We start from the raw sequence: 12670 nt of genomic DNA, 5'->3' as shown, positions 1-12670 counted from the left end.
AACATAGAATCTGTGCCTTGAATTTTCAACCCATAAGTCTTAACTTCTTTGTTACAAGCATGCTCAGGTTTCCAATTAATGAAAAATAAAACCTTTCTTTATACCCCTCAAGTACTGTCATCTCTTTCCTTTATCACCAGATAGGAATGCCTGTTTTTTTCTCTTCTTACCACCCACATGGTCTATAACCCTCATAATTGGGGTTTTGTCCCCACCATCCTACTAAAACAATGCTTAGAAAGTAACTGCTTAGCAGCAGTTGTTAATTTTGTACAATAGTCAGCACTATTGACTAAGCATTTCTCCTTAAAACTTTTAACTTTTCTTGGTTTCAGCAACACCCCATCGTAGTTCTTTGTTTTTCTTAAAGAATCTTTCTCTTATTTTATCAGTTTCTGTCATCACTTGACTTCATCTCCATTTTCATTTTCTCCTCCTTTTCACTCTTAGGATTTTCATCAACTTGCTGAAGAAACCTCCTAAAACTCTGTTTCTGGCCATATGGCTATGACTCTGTGGTCATGAAATACAAACAGTATACTAAAGGTCAGGAGACCTCAAACAAACCACTTAATTTCTCTGAGCTTTAGTTTCTGCATTTGCAAAAAGTGGTAATGTAACTTTCTCTGCCTTCTTTTCAAAGCAGTGTTTGACCCAATTGATCATTGCCACTTCCTGAAAATACTTCTTCACTTGGCTTCTGCTAGACCATACTGCATTGGATTTTTCCCTACCATACTGGGTGTTCCTTCTTAGTATTCTTTTCATCTCTTATGACTTCTTAATACAGGGGTTCCTCTGAACCTCGTTTTTGGACCTCTTCTCTGCACTCTCTCCCGGGGTGGTCTGATTCAATCTTAGGGCTTTAAATACTATCTATATGCTGAAACTCCCAAATTTGTATCTCTAGCCCAAACCTTTCCTTCAGATGCCACACTTTTATGTTCAATTACCTACTCGTTATTTCCTTAGATGTTCTAAAAACGATCTCAAACTCAAAATGTCCAAAATTGAACTGATCTTTCCTTGCAAATCTGCTCCACCTACAGTTTCTTTGTCTCAGTGAATGGCAGTTTCATCCTTTCAGTCTCTTTCTGTCATACCCTACATTTTATCCACCAGGAAATCCTGTTTGTTCAATCTTCAAAATATATACCAGATTCAAATTCTTTTCCCCCATCTCCACTCCTACCACCTTAGTCTAAGGTGTCATCATATATATATTTTTATGTAGAATACTCTTTAATTGTAATTAACAACATTTTCATATCTTCACAGTAATACAAAGCACAGTTAACTTGTAGAACTGGTTCAGATTACTTAAATGCCAGGTGCATTTAATACTCTACCTAAGTGTTTGGAAATTACTTACGTTTCTATGAAATGAAGCTATTAATACTTTTCTGCAGCAATACTGCACACCAGGAAGGCCAAGACAAATACAAATCAAGGAATGGAGTTTTCCCAAAGCTGCAATGTGAAAAGACTAAACAGTTGATTCCATATGCATGAATGAGTTTCTTTGCAGTAAGAAATTCAAGTGGAAAAAGGAATGGAGATGTGTAAAAAGGCTTTTTGAGGGGAAAGATGACATCCTATATGCATTTAGTTTGCTGCCCCTTCTGCATTGCATTCTTCTGCACTGATGTCCGTAATGTTAGGTTGTCTCTAAGTAAATGCATGATGAGGATGCTCTGTTTGTATGAGTCTTTATTCAGTGCATCAGGTTCTGTGATGACCTCACTGGAAGCTCTTTTGGCCAGTGTACAGGCAAGCTCTGGGTTATTAAGGATCTCATAGTAAAATACAGATAAGTCAAGAGCCAGGCCCAGGCAGATTGGATGTGTGGGTTGCATCTTTCTTGTTTATATCAAATGCCTCTTGGTGAGCTCCTTGGGAATTATCTATCATTTGTTTTCAATCATCGCCACATGCCACTTCAGCAAGGTACCAGAAGTAATCTCCCTTCATTTTCAAATAGAAGACATTACCCTCTGTTGCATTGGCTATTAAATACTTATCCAACAATTCCAGGACCATGGTGCAGATGGACCTCAGTTCCAACTCCACTTTTCCCCCATAGCCCTTAATTGGCTGCAACTTCTTGTCTGAGGTGTCGGTTTTCTGCTCCATACTGGAGATGACCCTCCAAGCAGACCTGCAGCCCCTGACCATGTTCTTATAGGCCACGGAGAACAGGTTGTGCTCTTCATTGGACTACTTGACCCCCTGCTCCGTCACATCCTTCATGCAAGCAGGTGGCCATGTCATCGTAGTGCTCAGCCAACTTTGCCTTCTTGATCAACTCCATCTTCTCCATGGCTGGTGTGGGGGGTGGGAGCTGTAAGTAAATCTTTAAAACAAACAAACTTTGCAAAGCAACTTATTAAAAAAAAAGACTACGTATTATATGATTCCATTTATATGAAATATTCAGGATATGACTTAAAGTAGATTGGTGGTTGACTAGGACTGGTGGGGGGGAGGAGGGGGTTGAGGAGAGGGGTAAATAGAAATGGAAAATGACTGCTAATGGGCACGAGTTTCTTTCTTTTAATGTTCTCTCTTTTTTTAATTAGAGAAGTTGTAGGTTTACAGAAAAATCATGCATAAAATACGGAGTTCCCATATATCACCTAATTATTAACATCTTGCTTTAGTATGGTACATTTGTTACAGTTCATGAAAGAACATTTTTATACCTGTACTGTTAACTATGGTCCATCATTTACAACTGTGTTGTACAGTCCTATGCATTCTCCCCCGCCCTTTGCTTGCACTCGCTGTCTGCTCTCTCTGTCCATTGGCTGTGTGTTCTTCTGTGTCTGTTTGTCTTCTCTTTAGGTGGTGCCGGGAACTGATCCTGGGACCTTTCAGAGTGGGAGAGAGGCACTCAATTGCCTGCACCACCTCAGTTCCCTGGTCTCCTGCATCTCTTATTGTCTCTCCTCTGTGTCTCTTTTTTGTTGCGTCATCTTGTTGTGCCAGCTCTCCGAGCGGGCCCGCATTCCTGCGAGGGCCAACTTGCCTTCACCAGGAGGCCCTGGGAACCAAACTCTGGACCTCCCATGTGGTAGATGGGATCCCAGTGGCTTCAGCCACATCTGCTTCCCTATGCATTTTTAAGAATATTTATTCTAGTAACATATATATAACCTAAAATTTCCCTTTTTAACCACATTCAAATATATAATTCAGTTCCATTAATTACCTTCCCAATGTTGTGCTACCATTACCACCATCCATTACCAAAACTTTATGATTATTTATTATAAATGTTATAAACTAGAGAAAAAGAATACAAATAGTCATTGAGTAAATCTGTTTCTTTTTCTTACATCAATTTTGTTGATACATCTTAATAAAACAATCCATCCGAAGTATACAGTCAGTAATGTTTGGTATACTCACATAGTTATATACTCATCACTTTAGTCATTATTAGAACATTTTCATTATTCCAGTAATAATAATTTTAAAAAAACAAAAAATGGTCTATCCCTTAATAATCACCACTCAATCACTCTGTTTCCCTTGTTAATTATACACTGCTGTTAGTCTTTTTCCATCTTTCTAATTTATTTGTATTTCTATTTTGTATAGGTGAAGTCAAGCAGTATGTAATACCTTTTGTCTAGTTTTTTTCACTTAGTATATTTCCTTTTTTTTTCCTTAACCCTTAATGGAAGATTATTAATATATTACTATACATTCCTGTCCAATAATATTTTGCTTTGGTTCTATTTTTGCCTGATGCTATCATCTGGTAACGTTAATGTACATTTGTACAGTTTCAAAGAAAAACAGTCTTAAAAATGCAATATTACTGATACTCGTATTTCATGTGAGGTTCTGCCATGCTATAAGTCCTGTTATATTTTTTAGCTTTCCTTCTAGTAATATACATGACCTTAGACTTTCCATTTTAGCTACTGTCATACCCATATATTAGCACTGCTAGTGAGTAAATCTTTTTAAATTCAACATATCAAAATATAATTAAGTGAAAAATTGTCATAGATAACATTCCATGGTAATAAAATAGTTTCCCAAGTACTGATTTCCCGCCACTTTATCCCTCCAGTAAAACAAAATCCACCCTTAATTTTTTTCCTGTGACTTCACTATTTCTAGATATTTATTTCTCTACATATGTTTATGGAGAAAGAGATGAGTTCTTATTGCCAATGAGGGATTAGTCATTTAAATACTTGGTCGTAAATTCTGCTTCTGGAGTATTATAATAAACTACAGGAATTATTTTCTGAAGTTATCCGAGGTAAATGTTTATATAGATAGGTTAAGACTTAGAGAGTGTTAGAATTATCTAAAATAATTGAAAGAAAGCCTAATGGACTGTTGCTGAAGATTTGGTGGGTTTTAAAAAAAAAATTCTAGATTCTCTCTAGATCTCTTACCTTCCTCTTCTGTTTTTTTTCTTTGACATTTATTTTTTGAAGAAACAAGGTCATTTTTCTGTTGCATTTCCCATAAAATGGATTTTGCTGATTGCAGCCCTATGTGTATTTTAACATGTTTTTGGTTTTCTGTATTTCGTGTAAATTATTACCACTCTCTCTCTCTCGCTCTGTCTCTCTTACTGAGAGACAGGGCTGGCTATGTACATAAAATAAGTTACTTCTCTTTGAGATGTTAGCAGCCATTGATAATCACATTGAGATCCATAATGCATTTGAAGTTATAAAATGGTGATGATATAATTTTACCATTTCTTCCTTTACTACCTGGGTAGTTCTGTAAAGAAAAACTCATCTGTTCCTTGATTATTCACTATACAATTTAGATAGAAAAGACTGGGAATAAATGTTTTATTCTTTTTATTTACTAGTTTTCAAATAATGATTTGGTTTCCTAGAATACTTAACCATGATCTATAGTATATCTATCTTTGTGAACTTAAACATGTTTGTTGTGTTTGTCCGTTAAAGATAATATTTCTTCTTGATACTCAGATTGTTCTGTTTTGATCAGTGGGTACCCTTTCACCTTAGCTTCTGAGTCTTTTTTACATGGTCTTTGATAGGTCTTTGGTAGGTTTCTTGCTATCTGATATGACAAGATGATTTAGACTTAACCTTGTACATTTCTCCAAGGAGCCCTGATTCCTTGTAGTGGGAAATGGCATTTGAAGACCTCGATTTGGATGCAAAGGATGCTTGGGTTGATCATTGTTTCTAAGCCTTTTCCACAAAATAGGAAATAGATTTTTTTTTTTTTAACATCACAAGTTCATACCTATATTTCCTACTCAAAATTAGGATTACAGGCTTTTTACTTAACCTCTTCTATCTTACATTCCTATTTCCTTTCTCCTATGCCAAGAATCCCGATTCTCAAGGACACTGGGTATGCTGGAATTCGAAAAATTGTTAATTACTCATTTCCTTTATTCCACACCACCCACATAGCAGTGTCAGAACAGTCATACAAACCATTCCATCAACAGTATAATTTTTGAAAACAGTTTTTACATGTTGTGGTGTTTGGGTTTTCTTTTCTTTTACTTTCTTTTTTTTTTTTTCCCTTTTGCAGTTTTTTCCTTTTGTTGTGCTTTGTCCTTAGGGTCTCCAGTGATGTACATTCAGTTAGGTTCATTTTCGACTTTTAAGGGCTTTTTTTTTCCTTAATATTTTCTATAAATTTTGTTTCCCTGGCTCCAAATTCAGATCTACAAACAAGATACATTCAGAGAAGTCCAGCTTTATTTCTTCTCAACCCTATATCCTCCCTCTCCTTACTTATAAGTAACTTTTTTTTTTAAGGTATTGGGGCTGGGGATTGAACCTGGGAGTAACTATGTTTAACCGTTATTTTGACATATCTTTCCATTGTTTGTTTTTAAATATCAATAGACACATCTTTTTAGGTAAATAGTGCCTTGTATTTTCTCCTTACTCAGAAAAAAAAGATTTCTTTCGAAATATGACTGCTCATTGTCAATGTACCTGGTCACCCAGGAACTCTGATGGAGATGTACAACGAGATTAATGTTATTTGCATGCCTGCTAACACAACATACATTCTGTAGAGCATAAATAAAGGAATAATTTTGACTTTCACGTCTTATTATCTAAGACATACATTTATAATAGTAAGGCTATAGCTGCCTTAGATAGTGATTCCTCTGATGGATCTGGGCAAAATAAATTGAAAGCCTTCTGGAAAGGATTTGCCATTCTAGATGCTGTTAAGAACATTTGTGATTCATGAGAGGAGGTCAAAATGTCAACATTAATGGGAGTTTGGAAGAAAAGTCCAACCCTTGTGGAGGACTTTGAGAGGTTCAGAGCGTCAGTGAAGGAAATAACTACAGATATGGTAGAAATAGCAAGAGAACTAGAATTGAAAGTGAAGCATGGAAAAAAAAAAGTGGAGCATGAAGATGTGACTGATTCACTGCAGTCTCATGGTAAAACTTTTAACAGATGAGGACTTGCTTCTTATGAATAAGCAAAGAAAGTAATTTCTTGAAATAGAATCTACCCCTGTTGAAGATGCTGTGAACATTGTTGAAATGACAGCAATGGATTTAGAATATTATGTAAATTTAGTTGGTAAAGCAATGGCAGGGTTTGAGAGGATTGACTCCAATTTTAAAAGAATTTCTACTGTGGGTGAAAAGCTGTCAAATAGCATCATGTGCTACAGAGAAATCGTTCTTGAAAGGGAAGAGTCCATTGATGCAGCACACTTCACTTGTCTTACTTTAAGAAATTGACATGCTAGCCCAACCTTCAGTAACCGCCACCCTCATCAGTCAGCAGCCATTGACATTGAGATAAAACCCCATTCCAGCAAAAAGATTACGACTTGCTGAACGCTAGATAATGATTAGTGGGGTTTTGTTTTGTTTTGTTTGCTTTTTGGGTTTGTTTGTTGTTGTTTTTTTTTAACATTTATTTTATTCTGCCTTCACCACCACCCCACCACCACCCCGCCTCCCCATTGTTGTGCTTTCTGTGTCCATTCCCTATGTGCTTATCTTCTCTTTAAGAGGCACCAGGAACCAAACTTAGGACCTCCAATATGGGAGGGTGGCATCTAATGCTTGAGCCACCTCCATTCCCTGCTTTGTTGTGTCTCATTGTTTTTCTCCTTGTGTCTCTCGTTGCATCATCTTGTTACGTCAGCTCACAGGTGTCAGCTCATCCTCCCCAAGAGACACTGGGAACCTCCACTCCCTGCTTTGTGTCTCTCAGGTTTTTTTGTTTTTGTATTTTTTTTAAAGATTTATTTTTTTTAAATTTCTCTCCCCTTCCCCACCCCCTCCAGTTGTCCGCTGTCTTGTGTCCATTCTCTGTGTGTTCTTCTGTATCTGCTTGCATTCTCTGCATCACCAGGAATCTGTGTCTCTTTTTTGTTGCATCATCTTGCTGTACCAGCTCTCTGTGTATGCGGCACCACTCCTGGATGGGCTGCGCTTTCTTCACACAGGGCGTCTCTCCTTTTTGGGTGAACTCCTTGCATGTGGGCCTCCCCTGCGTGGCATGGCACTCTGTGCGCAGCAGCACTGCACATGGGCCAGCTCACCACATGGGCCAGGAGACCCTGGGTTTGAACCCTGGACCTCCTATATGGTAGGCAGACACTCTATCAGTTGAGCCACATCCACTTCCCTCTCACTTTTATTTTCTTCTTGTTTCTCTTGTTGTGTCAGTTTGCCATGCCTGCCCATTGCATCAGCTTGCTATCTTCTTTAGGAGGCACCAGGAACTGAAACAGGGACCTCCCATGTGGTAGGCAGGAGCCCAATCACTTGAGCCATATCTGCTTCCTGATTTCATTTTTTATATTTAAATTTCTGATCCATTTGGAATTGATGCTGCTGAATGGTATGAGGAATAGGTCCAGTTTTATCATTTTTCCATATGGCTATCCCATTTGTCCCAACACCACTTACTTAAAAAGCCATCTTTTCCCACTGATGCGAGATGCCACCCTTTTAATGTACTAAATGTAGATACTGAGATAGATGGATCAATCTATTTCTGGATTTTTTAAATAACTTTTTTCCCCTATATAATTGTAGTTATAATGTCTAAAACAACTTTCTTTGGTTTACTACTGTTGTTTTTCTACCAGAGCCATTCCACAGGTGATCATCCAGGATAACTTTGATATTTTCTTAGTAGGCTAGAAATGAAATGCTAAATATGTTGGTATTTTCGGGGATTGAATCATGTCTCCCACAGAAGGCATGTTTGGGTTCCATCCTGTGGTCCTGTAGGTGCCAACCCATTTGTAAATATGATCTTTGAAGATGTTAATTAAGGTGTGTCCAAACTAAATAAGAGTGGACCTTAACCCAATATGGCCAAAGTCCTTATAATCAAAGAAAATTGCACAATGAAAGAGAAGCCATGGGGAGTAGCCAGAAGCCAGAAGTCAATGGAACCCAAAAGGGAAAGGAGAGGACACTGCACTTTACATCACCATATGATGGAAAGGCCAAGGAGCCACAAACATTGCCAGCCAGCCGGAAGGTACCTTGAGAGGAAGCAAGCCTTCCAGCCTCTGAACGCATGAGCCATTAAATTCCTGTTGTTGTGCCAACCCATGTATGGTATTTGTTTTAGCAGCTGGGAAACGAAACAGATATTTATTAAAATTAACATTTATAATTTATAATTCTACTTCTTCACACTGCAGTAGGGCAGGGAGTGGCAGTTACTTTTTCAAATTTTATATATGTGTGTGTATGTATAAAGATGAATGTGCAGAAGTTTTGCTTTCAGTGAATTCTTGCATTCCAATCATTGCTTTACAAAGATTCTTTTGTCCTTTTAGAGCTGTCTGCAGAAACATTGAAGTAAGCAAATAAGAATATTATGGTTTGTTGTACTCTTGAGGAGATTGAATGTCTAAACCAGTTAATCAAAGATTTTGTCATTCTTTGAACTATTAGTAGACGTAGAAACTGACATGAAGTTTTTTATGTGCTTTTGAGTTTATAGCCCTAACAACCTATTTGAGTCTTTGTTGCAGTTAACTAGGTAAAGTTCTGTATTTGGCTCCCAGTATTTATATTTCCAGGCAAAAATCTTTCTAAAACCTCATGAAATTGTTCATGCACTTTGGAAACAACCTGAGTCCAGGTTCTATCCCTTTCAGAAGATTTTTCTACTAAGGAAAAGAACTTGAGTTTCATGATTGGTTTAAGTATAGTATAAATGATAACTTTTGTTCATTATAAGTATAATACTTTCATACCTAGGGATCGTAGAATAAATTTAAGGTATCTTTTAGGATATGCCCATTCCTGTGTGTCAGCTGGTTTTTTTCTGGAAACAGCCAAGTGTTCTAAGTTTGCTCTGTATTATTTTGAATGAACCTCTGGGCATGAAATAACCTACCCCCACTTCCTTTTTGTAAATAAGAGCCAAAAATTCAGCTTATCAGCATCCAAATTCTTGGCTCTAACCCAAAGCCAATTTCTGGTTATATATCCAGATTTCAGTGATTTCAGTCTAATATTCTGCTTTACCACACCACTCTCTCCCCAGCATGGGTAAGATGGAGTAGATAGCATTTTATGGAGAAAGCTGTTAAGGCTCAGAGAGATTTAGTGATTGACACTCTGCTGATAAATTGCCGGCCTAAAATTGGAGTCCAGGTCCTTTTTGCTCCAAGCCTTTGTTCACTCTACCAAAACAAACTGAAGAAGAAAGAGAAAGGAGGCAGGGAGATCATTTAAGGAACTGCTGTATTACTTCCAGTGAGAGATGATCAGGGCCTAAGCCCAGGCAGTGAAAATAGAAACAAGATTTAAGGGTTTTTTGTTTTGTTTTGTGTTTTTGGGTTTTGTTTTTTTTTCCCTTGGTGGTAGATTGGATGTGGAGAGTGAGAAAATATAAACTGATTAAAAAAGATGTGAGGGAAGCAGATTTGGCTAAGTGATAAGGTTACCACCTATCATATGGGAGGACCCAGTTTCAATCCCTGGGACCTCCTGGTGAAAAAAAGAAGAGACGGCATGCCTGCATGGTGAACCAGTGCCCACACAAATGCCCGCGTGGTGAGCCAAGTGCCCACGTGAGTGCCCTCATGGTGAGCCAGTTCCTGCACAAGTGAGTCACATAGCAAGATGATAATGCAACAAAAGAGTGATAAAGGGGAGAGTCATGGTGAAGTGCAGCAGAGACCAGGAACTGAGGTGGCATAATTGACAGGGAACCCCTCTCCACATCAGAGGTCCCCAGGATCAAATCCTGGGAAATCCTAGAGGAGAAAGATGAGAAGACAAAAAAAAAAAAGAAATAGATACAGAAGCTCACACAGCAAAAGGACACAGCAAAAGAAAAACAGTGGGGTGGGGGCGGGGAAAAATATACCTTTAAAAAAAAAAAGATGTGAGGGAAGCGGATGTGGCTCAAGCTATTAGGCCTCCATCTACCGTATGGGAGGTCCACGGTTCGATGCCTAGGGCCTCCTGGTGAAGGCAAGCTGGCCCACACAGAGTGCTCATCTGCGTGTAATACTGCCCCGCCCAGGTGTGCTGCCACACTTTGGAGAGCTGGTGCAGTAAGACAATGCAACAAAAAGAGACACAGAAGAGAGATAATAAGAGATGCAGCAGATCAGGGAGCTGAGATGGTGCAAGAGAGTGATTGCCTCTCTGTCACTCCGGAAGGTCCCAGGATTGGTTCCTGGAGCTGCCTAATGAGAATACAAGCAGACACAGAACACACAGCAAGCAAATGGACACAGAGAGCAAACAATGGAGGGAGAGGGGAGAAATAAATAAAAAACATTTTTTAAACAACATGAAAAATCTATTTTTAAAAAATGTGAGTTTCCTATTATGGGGGTGAATGGTGATGGTGGGAAGAGAAGCAGTTTGAAGGAGTGTTCTTTATTCCTCTTTCTATATGTTGTTTGAAGTGTGGATGGTATATTTTCTGGAAATATCCAGAAGGCATTTAGGACTTGAGAACACTGCTCTGCTTTTTGGCATCTATTGTTAGTGAGTACGAGGGAGTTAAATGGGGTATTCTTTTTTAATTCTTCTCCCATTGTGTTAATCCTGTGACACATACCTGATGAGAATTACAAATTCATAATTCTGCCAAGGGACTATCCTGAGGTTTATGGCATATAATATTACTGTTTCTCATAGAAGATATGAGATAAAGTGAAGGTGGATTAGGAAAAAAAGACCATATTCTTGAAAGCATCTTGATTAATATAGTTTAATATCGAGGTTACACAAAATATTCAAATGAAGAAATAATGATTAAAAAGCCAGCATTTTGAAAGAAAGGAATTTGTGAAGTTTATGGTCAGATGATAAGTCAGTGATTCGTGCATATGCCTTGCAAAATTCTTCCTCTGTGTTACTATTTGTACAAATAGTAACATTGGCAACATGACTATTAGCTACCAGCTGAGAAATCTTATTGAAACAAGTCAGAGATTGGTTATCTTATTTCACTATGTTTCATTTTTAAGACTGAAAACTACAACCTCTTTCCATTAAAACTTGAAATTATGTACATGGAATTAATGTTTTTACTTGTTGCCTATAATATTGTACCCCCTGAAACCTAAGAATAAGGTTGGTTCTTTTTCTTTTTTTTAACATTATGCTAATATAAACTAGATTTTTAAACTTTAAGGAATACATTCCATCACTTTATATTCAAAGATAAGAGTTCCCAAAAAAGATTTAGACAACTGTATCAAATCAAAGGCTGACTGAACCCAGCCTCCAGGTCTAAGAAAGATACCAAAAGGGTTCTAAGATAATATGTGTTTGTCTGGTACTTTAGCTTTCAAAGGTATTTCATATATATTCTCTCATTTGCTTTTCAGAACAGTTAACTTCCTGAGCCATGTATAACCATAAGGTACACCTGTGGTGTCATTCGAGCCAGGCCCTTAAATGAATGGGGTTTTAACAGTCTGGAATTAGGAAATCACTAAACAGAGATTGTAGCTTTAGCAAAGGCAGGAAGTAAGAAAGGGTAGGACATGAGGTAATACTGTCACATTAACTGGAATGGTGGAGAGAAATTTGGGAAAGTATAGAGAAGGTTGAAAAGAAGTTTGGGCACGATCATTAGAAAGATTTAAATACCTGCCTTGCTCCTAGTACTTACTGTGAAATATTCCTGGTTTTTAATTCCTAATGTTATCTCCCTGTCTTCATTTGCCAGGCTGCTATGACAAATAACATAAAATGGGTTGGTTTGAACAACAGAAATTTATTGGCTCATGGTTTCAAAATCAAGAAGTCCAAATCAAGGCATTGGCTGGCTCGGAGACTTGCTTCCTCACAGGGTCAGTAGCATTCTGGCTGGCCACAATCCGTGGGTTCCTTGGCTTTCCTGTCACATGGCGATGTCTTTTTCTTTCTCTTCTGGGTCCCTTCCAATGTCTGGCTTCTGGCTCCTCCCTATGTATTTCTCTAAGTCTGAATTTCTTCTACTTTAAAAGAGTCCAGTGATTTGGATTGACGTCCAGCTTTAACTACAATAACATCTTCAAGAGATCCTATTTACAATGGAGTCATACCCACTGGGCTATTGATTAAGATTAAGAATAAATTGGGGTACATAATCCAACCTACCACACTCCCATTATTCTACACAAAACCAACACAGTTTATCTACTAATTTTTCCTCAACCATGCCTCTAACATTCCAGTGTT

General features: G+C 37.9%; 1 protein-coding gene and 1 pseudogene across 1 annotated transcript in view; one reads left to right on the top strand and one right to left on the bottom strand.

The window, feature by feature from the left end:
* Positions 1-12670, top strand: part of PSMD1 (proteasome 26S subunit, non-ATPase 1) — a 124452-nt gene that overhangs the window by 62777 nt on the left and 49005 nt on the right. The gene's annotated exons all lie outside the window — the stretch shown is intronic.
* On the bottom strand, positions 1596-2320 carry LOC139439332 (14-3-3 protein theta pseudogene; annotated as a pseudogene).

The sequence above is a fragment of the Dasypus novemcinctus genome, chromosome 7 (assembly GCF_030445035.2).
Source record: "Dasypus novemcinctus isolate mDasNov1 chromosome 7, mDasNov1.1.hap2, whole genome shotgun sequence".
NCBI lineage: Eukaryota > Metazoa > Chordata > Mammalia > Cingulata > Dasypodidae > Dasypus > Dasypus novemcinctus.
Note: the sequence above shows the minus strand (reverse complement) of the source record. Positions and strands in the feature narration are given on the sequence as shown.